This window comes from Mandrillus leucophaeus, unplaced genomic scaffold, assembly GCF_000951045.1.
Source record: "Mandrillus leucophaeus isolate KB7577 unplaced genomic scaffold, Mleu.le_1.0 Scaffold11, whole genome shotgun sequence".
Lineage (NCBI taxonomy): Eukaryota > Metazoa > Chordata > Mammalia > Primates > Cercopithecidae > Mandrillus > Mandrillus leucophaeus.
In genome coordinates, this window is record NW_012099209.1 from 4,321,169 (window position 1) to 4,335,010 (window position 13,842).

The 13,842-nt window shown below is 51.6% G+C and overlaps 1 pseudogene; it reads right to left on the reverse strand.

Annotated features, from left to right (window-relative positions):
• Nucleotides 1–2,431: 2,431 nt before the first annotated feature.
• On the reverse strand, nt 2,432–10,760 carry LOC105547707 (annotated as a pseudogene).
• Between the last annotated feature and the right edge of the window lie 3,082 nt (nt 10,761–13,842).

Below are 13,842 nucleotides of genomic sequence, written 5' to 3' on the forward strand. Positions count from 1 at the left end.
AGGGAGTTCTTTCAGGACCAGTTCTCCCAGGCATGGGTCCTGGAGGATGCCACCGTGCTCAGGCACTTTGAGGCCTTTGTGGGGGAACTGATGAGCCAGTGCTGGAACCTGCCACCCCCTGGTGGGCTCCAGCACCAGGTCCCCTCCTGAGTCACCCTCTGGAGCGTTCGATAGTGGAGAGGGCCCCGGCCCCACCAGCCCTACGACCTGGCCTTTCCTTCTGCACTTCTTCTTCTGCCTTTTCCTCCTCTACACTAAGCAGCTTCTGGGCAGGTGCTGAGCGCATATGTAATGGACATGCTGCTCAGACAGGCGGGGGCTGGGGAAAGACCCCTCAACGCCTCCTGTGGTTTTTACATCCTTTCCCCTCTGTGCGAGCTCCCTGAACCACCATCCCAACATCAACAGATGCCGGGAGGAGCAGGGGCCGCTTGCTCCAGAGCACCCCTCCAAGGATGTCAGGGCAATAAGCCTTGAGCCAGGGGAACAAGAGAATCAGTGTCACTGACCCAGAGGATTCGTGGAGAGGACACGGGTAGGAGCCCTGGCCAGAGCCAGATCCAAGAGTTCAGCCAGGTGTGAGAATGGTCTAGTCCAGGCATGGAGTGAACGGTCCCAGAGGGCAAAGGGGGCCCCATGCCTGGGACCATCTCACCCACTGTGGAGACAGTATCTCATGTGAGGTGGCAAGGGGGCTAGGTGACAGCCAAGGCCTCTCCCACCTGGTTCTGAATCAGGGCTGCTACCCAGGCCACAAAGCCCTGGGATGAAGAGGTGAAGGAGGAAGTCTGGAGCCAGCCCGAATCCTAAGCCACTGCCCCAGGAGTGACATGAGACGCCCCAATAACTCCCTGCACCCTGAAGGATCCACGCACCCCTTGCCCGGTGATCAGCAGCCTGCTGGGGTGTCCTCAGAGTCAGACTCAAGAAGCCACACAGGGATGCTGAGGACACCAGAGACCTAGGTCTGTGGGGCCCAGCTTTGTGGGGACTTAATGGACTTGGTGGAGAAGCTGACCACTCACGTCTGCTATTTTTTCAGCTAAACCTGATTGAGGGTCCTTGGCACCCAGGCCTCCATGAGCATTACGTCCCTCTGCAAGGGAGACAGGCTGGCCCACCCCTGCCTACCAGCTTAGCTCTACAGGCCCATGCAGCCAGCCCCCTACCCCGGAATGCAACCTGGTCCTCTCCCACCCCGGCCTGGCTGGCAGTCTCCAAGACTGAGGCCCAGGGAGCTTCCAGAAAACAAAGGAGCTTCCAGAAAACTCAGGGCAGCAGGTTGCTCTCTGGGGATCCTGAGGGTTCAGAACGGACCCATGCATTTTCTGAACTCCCTCTGGAAGCTGCCCAGAGACTTGGCTGTCAGAGGCCCGTGGTTCCCATTGTAAAATTTTGAACAGGGATGCTGTGCTCCGTCCCTTCCACATCCACCCTACCCAGCCCCAGGACCATTAACGGGGCCCAGCCCTGCAACCCCATCTTGGCTACAACACCAGGCCCTGCTGGGCCCCGTGAGAACGGAGAGGCAGGTCCAGAGGTAAGTCCCTTGCATGGGGGCACTTGCATCGGAACCCTCTTGGTGGGCAATGACTAGCACGGCGTGGAAGGAACCAGGGCAGCTCCCAGCCAGTTGCTCTGCAACCCCAGATGGCTCCTGGGCCTTATGAAATCCTTCTCAACAGGGAAGCTGGTCCCTTTCAGGCCGCCAGAGGGAGGGGTGAACATGGTGTCCTCCCAGCCCTGGCCAGCCAGGAGCCTGCCTTGTGGCCTCTGATTTGGCTTGTTGGACAGAGTCCCCTCCTGGGGCACACGTCCTAGGTCCAGAGGGGCCCGGCCTCAACTCCAGCCCTGGTTGGTAGGGGAGGGCACCAGGGGTGCCATGGACCTTTAGTTGCAGCACACATGACCACGCAGGGGACATGGCACACCTCACCCAGTTGTTGTACCATTTCAGGTCAGAGAACCCCGGCAAGAACTTGCTGCAGGAACATGAGGTTCTGAGCCTGTGCGGGAGCAGGACATCAAGGGCTGCTCGAGGGCGTCCATGGCTACAGTGACGGTGGCCTCTTCCCAGCCTCGTCTGTGCAGTGCAGGTGATCTATGACTCCAAGCTGGGACTGGCAGGTGATGGTGGCCCCAGCATCTCGGCCACACTGCCAACATGCTGCTGGGAGGCTTTGAGACCATGCCCGGTATCCTGCCCACCTCCTTGAGACCCCTTCCTGACACTTTCTAGCCAGTGCTACAGCTGCAGCATGTGTCACCACTGAATACCTTCCAGCAGCCGGTGCAGGCTTCAGACGGCAGGGCTGCTCAGCAGCCGTGGCCTCAGCAGCTCTTTCGTGGCAACCAGGACAGTCAGGGCAGTGATGATGCCCAGGACCAGTGGGATGGCAGTTCCATGATGGTGGATGAGCCTAGTGGCAGTTCACACCTGGTGCTCAGTGGCTCCCTGGGCTCCTGTGGTGGTAACAGCTTGGCCACCATGAGGCACAGTCTCAACCGCTTCCCCACCTGTCAAGTCAGGCAGGGAGGCCTTGTGCTTGGCGAGGTGTTGGGCTCTGTGAAGGACAGGGACAAGTTGTGCATGGCTCTGTGGCTCTATGGCCTCAAGGGGCAGGAGAACCCCTACTCCTTCCAGTGCACTACCGGCGACACCACTCAGTAGAACAAGTTCAAGGGCATGAATAGCGTCCTCTCTTGCAAGCTGGTGACCATGCACAGGCAGGTCCCAGTGCACGGCGCAACAAGCACTTGCACTGACTGGATGCTTGTCTGGTGACATTCCTGGCCATCTCTGTGCCCCACCCACCTGAGAAGTGGGCCACGGGTTACTTCCAGGAGGACTTCATCTCCAAGCACAGGAAGAGCCTGATCTGTGGGATGAGCCACACGGCTAGCTGCCCAGTGCTGGCAGTGCCACGTCCTCCAGCACTTCCTGATGTGCCCCAGCAGCACCGAAAGAAGGCCTGGAAACAAGGCAAGAGGAAGGCCTTCTGTATGGCACGGCACCTCTTGAGGAAAGAAAATAAGAAAACTGCCTCCGATCCAAGCAGAGCAGATCAGCGAGAAGGTGGGCATCACTTGGAGAAGTGGATGTGGGTATCAAAGATGAACACTGGATATGTGTCCTGGTCATGGGAGGTGGGTGGTGCGAGAAAGGTGACATGGTGGGTGCCAGCTCGTTCCTGACCCTGAGCACTCCACCACCACCGCCCTCGACCTGCAGGAGGTGGAGAGCATGATTGACAGCTCCATATGCTTTCTCAAGAAGGTGGACGACCGTGCTGCTGCTCAGCCACAGGGCATGGAGTTCACGACAAGCAGGTGAGGGGCTTTGAGAAGGAACATCAGCAGGGGGCCAGCCCTCCCGCAGCCTCAGCCGGGCTTTGGAGTGGGCCCAGCAGGGCTTCTGGGTGGGCCTGAAGCAGCCCGTCACCTTCACCGGAGGTGCCTACGATGCCATCGTCAAGCTCTTCCCAGACTGGCCCAGGCAGGACCTGGATTCTGTCTCGGACCTGTTACTGCCATCCAAGTGGCAACGCATCAAATTTCCAGACGTCCTCCATGTTCACAGAGGAGCTCTTACCAAAGTCACGGGGAGCAGGAGACTTGTAGGAGGAACGATGGAGGTGCGGGGGCTGATGGCGTTCAGGAGCGTGGGACACGAGTTCTTTGGCCACTTTGGCTGAAATTCACCATCTCCATCCAATTAGAGGGAGAGATTTGAGATCACAGATGCAGCACTTTTTACCAGAAAAAAATATTTTTTTTTCCCAAAAATCGATCTAGAATTTGGAAGCAGCTCTTTATAAAGATGAGAGTGTTGAGTGACTGGATGTTGGGTTGGGGACTTTTTCCAGTTCAAGGATAATTTCTACAGCAGAATAAAAACTTCTATCAAAGAGCCATGGCCAACTATCTGTGGTAGTACAAGGACGGTTTTGTGCTCAACTGAGGCCAGTTTAGAATAGAGAATTATGTGGGAAATAAACAGAGAACATGGCGATGGAACCACATGTTGTAACTTTGTAGGTGTCCATACTATGGAAGTTCTTTCCTTCTCTCCTTCCTGCTGTGTGTGCCTCCTCCCAGAATCGGGCATCCCCACGTCCTGGGCCTGTGCTGGGAGAGATATAAAGGACACCATTGGCTATAGGCTGGGGGACTGGCACGGTCAGGGGAGCCTGTGAAGTCAGAGTAGCCCCTGAGGACCAGTCCTGGGATGACTGTGTCCAACTGACCAGGCCCCTGCTGACCAGGGCCCCATGGACTGGGGTCTCTGCCATGACCTGGCCTTCACAGAATGGGCCCTGATAACCAGGACCCCACTGAAGAGTCCCCCCTGATGAGGCCCCACTCACCAGGCCTTACTGACTGGACTCCCCCTGACTAGGCCCCGGCTGACCAGGTTGTTACTGACCAGGCCCCACTGGCAGCTGCTCCTCCCCCTAGCCAAGCCAGGCCCCCATTGATTGGGTCCAGTGATCAGTCAGCCAGTGGCCAGAGCTGCACTGACCAGGTCCCCGCTGACTAGTTAACTTACTAACCAAGCTCCTGGAAACTAGGTTCACACTGACCGGGCACAAGGCCCCACTGACTAGGCACAAGGCCCCACTGACTAGGTCTTCGTGAAAAGGCCCTCACTGCCCGGACTCCACTAACTAGGCCTCGTGAATGAGACTTTCACTGATAATGTCTTTGCTGGTCATGCCTCCACTACCCAGGCTTCTAGTGATCATGCCCCCTTGGGTCACGTCCCTCCTGACTGAACAGGCCCACACTTGAACAGGCCCCCAGTGTCTATCCCCCGCACTGACTAGGCCCTCACATCCAAGTCCCACTGACAGGATATTCCGGCCAGGTTTTCACCGACTATGTCCCACTGCCAGACTCTAAGAACTAGGCCCCACTGGCCAGGCCTTCTCTGACCAGGTTTCTGCTGATAAGAACTTGCTGAAAGGTGTTTGCTGACTAGGTCAATCCTAACCAGATCATCCATGACCAAGGTCCCCACTGATCATGTTTCCACTGACCAGGCCCAAAAGTACTAGGCCCTAATGACCAGGTCCACCACTGAGCAGGTACTGCTGACAAGGTCCCCATGGAACAGGCCCCCACTGTCAGGTCCCCATTGACTAAGCCACAATGACTATGTCACAGCGGACCAGGCCCTGGTTATTAGGTTTAAGGGACAAAACTCTCGTTGACCACCAGGTCCCACTGGCCAGGTCCCCACCCACCAGGTCCCCATAGATGACCCTGAGTTACCAGGACCCCACTAACCAGACCTCTACAGACTAGGCCCCAATAACCAAGACCCACAGACAAGGCCCTCACTCACTGGGCTTCAACTGATGAGATTCTGACTGACCAGGTCCTTAATGACCAGACTAGGTCATTTATTGACTAGGCCCCACTACCCAGGACCCCAGTGACCAGGCCCCCACTAATCAGGTCCCAAGTCACCAGATCCCCACTGACTGTCCCAACTGACAAGGCCCCCACTGCCTAGGCTTCCACACTGACCAGGCCTCAAGAGATGAGGCCCCAACTTACCAGGAACCCCCTGACCAGAGAGACCTCCACCGACTGGGCCCAACTGACAAGGTTCCAACTGACCATGTTTTTACTGACCTGACTTTACTGAACAGGCCCCACAGCTCAGTATCCAGTGACCAGACTCTCACTGACTAGGTCTCACTGTCAGGCCTCAAGTGACCAGGCCTCACTATCCAGGACACACTCATGAGGTTTCCACTGCCAGGCCCCCACTGACTGGGCCCAACTGACGAGGCCCTCAGTGACCAGGTCCTTAACTGATGAGGTTCCAACTGACCAGGTCCTTAGTGACCAGACCTTTACTGACCAGCCCCCACTAATCAGGACCCCACTAAACAGGTGCCCACTGACAAGATCCCAGTTGATCACATCCCCAGTGTCCAGGTTTCACTGACTAGGCCCCACCAACCTAGTCCCACTGACAAGCCTCCAGCTGACCAGGTCCCCACTGACTGGGACCCAACTTACAAGGCCCCATTAGCCAGGCCTCACTGACCAGGACTCCACTGACTGGGCCCCATCTGATAAGGTTCTGATTGACCAGGTCCTTAATGACCAGGCCTTTACTGACCAGGCGCCACTCCCCATGACCCCAGTGACCAGACCCTCACTGACCAGGTTCCACGGCCAGGCCTCCAGTGACCAGGCCTCACTATCCAGAACCCACGGATGAGGCTTCCACTGCCAGGCTGACTGGGGCCCAACTGACGAGATTCCAACTGACCACTTCCTTCACTGATGAGGTCCTAACTGACCATGTCCTTAACTGACAAAGTTCCTCCTGCCCAAGTCCTTAACTGATGAGGTCCCAACTGACCAGGTCCTTAACTGATGAGGTTCTGATTGGCCAGATCTTTAATAACCAGACCTTTACGGATTAGGCCCCATTAACCAGGAACCCAATGACCCAGAACTTTACTGACCAGGTCCCACTAGCCAGGACCCCAATGATCAGGCCCCACTGACCAGGCCTCAGTTGATGAGGCCTCAACTTACCAGGACCTGAGACCACCACTGACTAGACCCCACTAGCCAGGATCCCCTGATGAGGCCTCCACTCCTAGGCTACCACTGACTGGGCCATACTGACAAAACCACCAATCAGACCGTCAGCGACCAGGCCTCACTGTCCAGGACCCACAGATGAGGCTTCCACTGCTAGGCCCCCACTGAATGGGCCCAACTGACAAGGCCCCCTCTGTCAAGGTCTCTACTAACTGGGCCTCAAATGACGAGGTTCTGACTGACCAGGTCCTTACTGAACAGACCTTTACTGACCAGGCCCCACTAATGAGGACTCCAAAGACCAGGTCCCCACTGACAAGACCACAGTTTATTATGCCCCCAGTGGCCACGTTTCACTGACTAGGCCCCACTGACAAGTCCCTCACTCACCAGGTCCCCATTGACCAGGCCCCAACTGATGAAGCCTCAACTTACCAGGACCCCACTGACCAGACCTCCACTGAGTAGGCCCCACTAGCCAGGCCCCACTGATAGCCCCCCAGTTCCAGACCCCACTGCCAAGCTCCCCATTGACCAGGTCCCTCCACTGACTGATGAGGTTCCCACTGACCAGGTCCTTAATTACCAGACCTTAACTGGCTAGGCCCCACTACCCAGGACCCCAGTAGTCAGGTCCCCACTGACCAGGTCCTTACTGAACAGACCCCCACTGACTGGGCCCCCACTGCCAGATATCCACTGACTAGGGCTCAATGACCAGGCTTCCACTGACCAGGACCCCAATAACCAGGTCACACTCACCAGGCCCCCACTGACCAGATTTCAGCTGACCAGGCTCATGCTGACCAGGACACACTAATGTAGTCCCAAGTGACCAGGCCCTCTGACCAGTACCCTCTGACCAGGCCCCCTCAGACCAGGTCCTCACTGACCAGTTGCCTGCTCACCAGGCTTCCTCTGACTCGGTCTCCAATGATTGTGTCCCCGTTGACCATGCCCCCAACTGACCAGGTGCTATTGAGCAGGCTGCTGCTGACCAGGTCAGCACCGACCAGACACCCACTCACAAGGACCTATTCACCAGGCCCTGCTGACCAGGTCCCACATGACCAGGTCCCACATGACTCCACTGAATAGGTTCCACTGATGTGGCCCCAATAACTCACTTATATTAGTGTGTTCTTGCATTGCCATAAAAAAAACCTGAGACTGGGAAATTATAAAGAAAAGAGGTTTAATTGACTCACAGTTCTAAAGGCTGTACAGGAAGCACGATGCTGGCATCTATTTGGTTTCTGGAGAGGCCTTAGGAAACTTTCAATCATGGTGGAAGGCAAAAGGGTAGCAGGCACGTCTTACATGGCTGGCGCAGGAGGAAGTGTGGGGAGGAAGTGCTACACACTTTTAAACAACCAGATGTCATGCAAACTCTATCACAAGAACAGCACTAAGGGGATGGTGCTAAATCATTAATGAGAAACTACCCCCACGATCCAATCACTTTCCACCAGGCCCTACCTCCAACACTGGAGATTCCAATTCAACATGAGATTTGGGCAGGGTCAGATTCAAACCATATTGTTCAACCTCTGGCCTCTCCCAAATCTCATGTCCTTCTCATACTTCAAAATACTACTGGCTGGATGCGGTGGCTCATGCCTGTAATCCCAACACTTTGGGTGGCCGAGGCAGGTGGATCACAAGGTCAGGAGATTGAGACCATCCTGGCCAACATGGTGAAACCTCGTCTCTACTAAAAATACAAAAAATTAGCCAGGCATGGTGATGGAGGTCTGTAGTCCCAGCTACTGGGGAGGCTGAGGCAGGGGAATCACCTGAACCCGGGAGGTGGAGATTGCAGTGAGCCGCGATCATGCCACTGCACTCCAGCCTGGTGACAGAGGAAGACTCTGTCTCCAAAAAAAAAAAAAAAAAAAAATTTCCTACCATGCCTTCTCAACAGTCCTGCAAAGATTTAACTCATTCCAGCATTAACTCAAAAGTCTACAGTCCAAACTCTTATCTGAGACAAGGCCAGTCCCTTCTGCCTATGACCCTGTAAAATAAGAAACAAGTTTGTTACTTCCAAGATACAATGGGGGTATAGGCATTGGATCACCATTCCCATTCTAAAAGGAAGAAATTGGCCAAAAGAAAGGGGTTACAAGCATACAGAAGTCCAAAACCCAGCAGAATAGTCATTAGATTTTAAAGCTCCAAAATAACTTCCTTTGACTTCATATCCCACATCAAGGGTATGCTGGTACAAGGGGTGGGCTCCCAAAGCCTTGGGCAGCACCACACTTATGGCTTTCCAGGATTCAGCACGTGTAGATGCTCTCAAGGACTGCCCTTGAGTACTTGTAGCTTTTTCAGGCTGAGGGTGCAAGTTGCCAGTGGATCTACCATTTTGATGTCAGGAGGACAGAGGTTCTTTTCTCCTAGCTCCACTAGGCAGTGCTCCAGTGTGACTCTGTGTGGGGGCTCCAACCCCACATTTCCCCTCCACACTGCCCTAGAAGAGATTCTCCATGAGGGCTCCACTCGTGCAGCAGGCTTCTGCATGGACATCCAGACTTTTCCATGAATCTTCCTAAATCTAGGTGAAGGTTTCCCAGCTTCAACTCTTGCACTCTGCACTGCAATGGTAGTGCAGGTCCACTGAACCATCAAAGACCAGGTACATGCCTTTGCCTCGTGTTCTCGACTCATCCACCAGTGTGGAGCTGTCATCCCGCTCTTAATAACAGTCATCATCGCTGCCCTAGCTGGCCTGGCTACCACTAAAGTTGCTGAGGTGATGACTGCAGGTTCCCCAACTCCTGGCTCTGGAAAGCCTGAACTGGCAGCTGGAAGGCCCCTGGTGGTGGCACCTGTTGATGCTGCAGCAGCAGCTAGAGGGCTTCAGGAGGCAGCTTCAAGGAGGTGGGTACCATGGTGAGGAGGGCCTTGAAGCCTCTGGGTGACACGTTGGTCTAGCAGGCTGGGGCACCAGGGCTGCTGTCACTCACCAGGCCTGGCCTAGGGGCAATGGAGTGAGGCCTTGTCTCTAAGAAGAAGCATCTGCATGACAGAAAACATTTGTATACTATACATTTGATAATGCATTAATATCACAAATGTATAAAAACTCAAACAATCCAACAGCAAGGAAACAAATACTATTAAATATTAGCAAAGGACTTGATTATTAGCAAAGAACATTTCTCAAAGAAGGCATGCATATGAGCAACAAGTACATGAACAAAAGCCCAAGTTCAATAATCATCAGGGAAATGCAAATTAAAACCAGAATGAGATGTTACCTCACATCTGCTAGAATAGCTATTTCAAAAAGTTTGAAATGCACTGAGTCTGCATCTTTAATATCTTTATTTCACTACTTCTTCCAATGTAAGGATTTGTTTGTTAGTCTTCGATGTGTCTTTTTTTTTTGAGATGGAGTGTCACTCTGTTGCCCAGGCTGGAGTGCAGTGGTGCGATCATGGCTCACTGCAACCTCTGCCTCCCAGGTTCAAGCGATTCTCCTGCCTCAGTCTCCTGAGTAGTTGCGACTACAGGCGTGCACCACCACGCCCAGCTAATTTTTGTATTTTTACTAGAGACGGGGTTTTCACCATGTTGGCCAGGATGGTCTGGATCTCTTGACCTCATGATCTGCCCACCTTGGCCTCCCAAAGTGTTGGGATTACATGTGTAAGCCACCGTGCCCAGCCTCAAGGTGTCTTTTTGTGGTTTTCAGTAAAGTTTTATGGTTTCACACAGGCCTGGGAATGTCTTCTGATCGATTTCATGGCAGTTTGTTAATGTGGACAGAGGCTGATTCTCTCTTTGTTATTGTTACTATGTGTTTATTATTAGTACGAAAGATTCAAGATTTATCGTATGTACAACGTGTATTTGTTCAATTTCCTGAATATTGTTAAACAGTTTTTGTTCTGAAATTTGAAATCGATTCCCCTGCTTTTCTATTTGCACTCATGGCCTCTGTAGATAACTGCAGTTCAAATTCTTTGACTTACAGTCTTTCCTGTTTCCTCCTCTTCTCTCTTCTGGTCCAGGCTCAGGCATCCCTCAGAGTGATAAATGGGAGAGGCCTGGCTGGCCCTTGTCTTAGACTTTTCTTCATTGAAACGCTTCTGATGTTTGCTGTTGATTATGATGTTTGCACAAATATCTTTGCTTAATATGAATTTTGTTTCCTTCCTTCCTTCCTTCCTTCTATCCATCCATCCTTCTTTCCTTTTGAAACATGATGTCTGATGTTTCTCAGGCTGGAGTGCAGTGGCTAGTCACAGGTGAAATCATAGCTCACTGCAGCCTCAAACTCCTGGGCTCAAGCAATTCTCTCACCTCAGCCTCCTGAGTAGCTGGAACTGTAGTTATGTGCCACCATGCCCAGCCAGAAATTTCTATTATCCTATTTGGTATTCTTAATCATTACATATTTTATTTAAGGATATACTAAAGTGATTACATATTTTTTTATGTTAATCTTTTAATCAAATAAAGAAACTAAATAATTTTTTTTTGAGACACGGTCTTGCTCTGTCACCCAGGCTGCAGTGCAGTGGTGCTATCACAGCTCACTGTAACCTCTGCCTCCTGGGTTCAAGCAATTATCCTGCTTTAGCCTCCTGAGTAGTTGGGACTACAGGCATGTGCCACCACACCTGGCTAATTTTTGTCTTTTTCGTAGAGACGGGGTTTCACTGTGTTGGTCAGGTTGGTCTCGAACTCCCGACCTCAGTTGATCTGCCCGCCTCAGCCTCCCAAAGTGCTGGGATTACAGGTGTGAGCCACTGTGCCCAGCCTCGATTTTATTTTTAATAGTAAAATGTACCTGAATAGTTTTTCGCGTAATCTAGTAGTAGAAATGCACAAGATATCACCATTAGATACTGCTAATCAAACACTTGAAAGGTGCAAGTATCTGGGTGATTTTGTATTCAATACTTCCAAACCTTTTGTCAGACTAACGACTATAATGAGATTTGATATTTGCTTCTGATGTTGCTGGACAAACTGGGTAAAGAAAAGGATTAAGTCAGGGATTCAAAATTTTTAATACAAGTACTGCATTAATATCCTAAACATTTATATGGAGCCCTGAAGATCTTTATCTCCTGCAGCTTCAGGGCTCAAAACGCCAAAAATAAGTCACAGCATCTCATCCCGTAACTGGATGAATTACAACAAAAATTAAATTTCCAGGCTTGCATGATGCCTACTTTTAAAGTGGGTGTATTCATTCGGAAAACATTGGATATTAAAAAGTTAGAATGAGGACCGGGCGTGGTGGCTCACACCTGTAATCCCAGCACTTTGAGAGGCCGAGGTGGATCACCTGAGGTCGGGAGTTTGAGACCAGACTGGCCAACATAGAGAAACCCCTTCTCTACTAAAAATACAAAATTAGCTGGGCGTGGTGGTGCATGCCTGTAATCTCAGCTACTCGGGAGGCTGAGGCGGGAGAATGGCTTGAACCCAGGAGGTGGAGGTTGTGGTGAGCCGAGATCTCACTACTGCACTCCAGCCTGGGCAACAAGAGAGAAACTCCATCCGGAAAAAAGAAAAAGTATAGGCCAATGCTGGAACGCAAAGTTGAATCAGGTAAGATTTATCAATGTGGGCCCTCTAAGCAGAAATACATTTAATGTTGCAGCTTGAGGAATCAAAAAAAGTTCTCCTAGTTTGCTTCATTGACCAAAACATAAGCCAAAATGTGGCCAATAGTAACTGAGTTAGAAATGCTGGCTCTTAGGCCAGGTGGCTCACGCCTGTAATCCCAGCACTTTGGGAGGCCGAAGCAGGTGGATCACCTGAGGTCGGGAGTTTCAGACCAGCATGACCAACATGGAGAAACCCCACCTCTACTAAAAATACAAAATTAGCTGGGCGTGGTGGCGCATGCCTGTAATCCCAGCTATTAGGGAGGCTGAGGCAGGAGAATTGCTTGAACCTGGGAGGCAGAGGTTGCAGTGAGCTGAGATTGCGCTGAGCCGAGATCACACCATTGCACTCCAGCCTGGGCAACAAGAGCAAAACTCTGTACCCCAAAAAAAATTAGAATTAGAATAGATAGACTACTAAGTTCTTACTTGATCTGTAGAAGTTCAAGTCAAACAAACAAAGTCAAACCTGAACTATGAAACAAAAAACAAAACCAAAGATTTATGGCTTCTCAATATTTTTTTTTGTGAAATGGAGTCTCACTCTATCACCCAGGCTGGAGTACAGTGGTGCGACTTCGGCTCACCGCAACCTCCACCTCCTGGGTTCAAGCCTTCAGAGTAGCTGGGATTACAGGCATGTGCCACCACATCGGCTAATTTTTGTATTTTTTTAGTAGAGACTGGGTTTCATCATGTTGGTCAGGCTAGTCTCGAACTCCTGACCTCGTGATCTTCCCACCTCGGCCTCCCAAAGTGCTGGGATTACAGGTGTGAGGCACCGCGCCCGGCTTGGCTTCTCAATTAATTTCCAGTCTCGAATTAGTTTACAGACCCAGAGCTCCTTGAATCAATGAGATGCTGGGTCCCTATGAGGAAGAACTCCGGTATACTACCACAAATGTATACCTTTAATTTCTCCCTCTCTTTTCCCCAAAGAAAACTATGGCCTTTTACCAGAGAACCTTTGCACTGGGAAAAAAGAAATAATCAGACCTTTGAGGAATTACTGAATAAAGTTTCTGAATTGATAATAATTCCAGGAGAACTGAAATGACATTGCAGTGCATTAACCAGAGTAGGAACTTATGGAGGTCAGTAAACCAATGGAGTTTTGAATCAATTCTAATTCCCAGTTGGCCTGGTGGTTTTCTCAAACCACCCTTTAGTTATCTCCCCCGTTCTGGAATACATAATTAGATTAGCCATACTCAGCAGCTGGGAGAATCTCAAACTGGTTCCCTGACCAGTGGAGCGAGAGCTATTATGGTAAAAAAAAAAAAAAAGGTCAAGATGAAGTTATCAGAACTGCCTATTCCTAGGAAAAAGTAAACCACAAGCAACAGCACATCTGTACAGGGATTTCAGAGACTGATGCCACCAGGAAGGTTTTGAAAGATCCAAGGTTAGGCTGGGAGAGGTGGCTCATGCCTGTAATCCCAGGACTTTGGGAAGCCGAGGCGGGCGGATCACGAGGTCAGGAGTTCGAGACCCACATGGTGAAACCCCATCTCCACTAAAAATACAAAAAAAAATTAGTCAGGTGTGGTGGCACGCACCTGTAATCCCAGCTACTCGGGAGGCTGAGGCAGGTGAATCACTTGAACCCAGGAGGCAGAGGTTGCAGCGAGCTGAGACC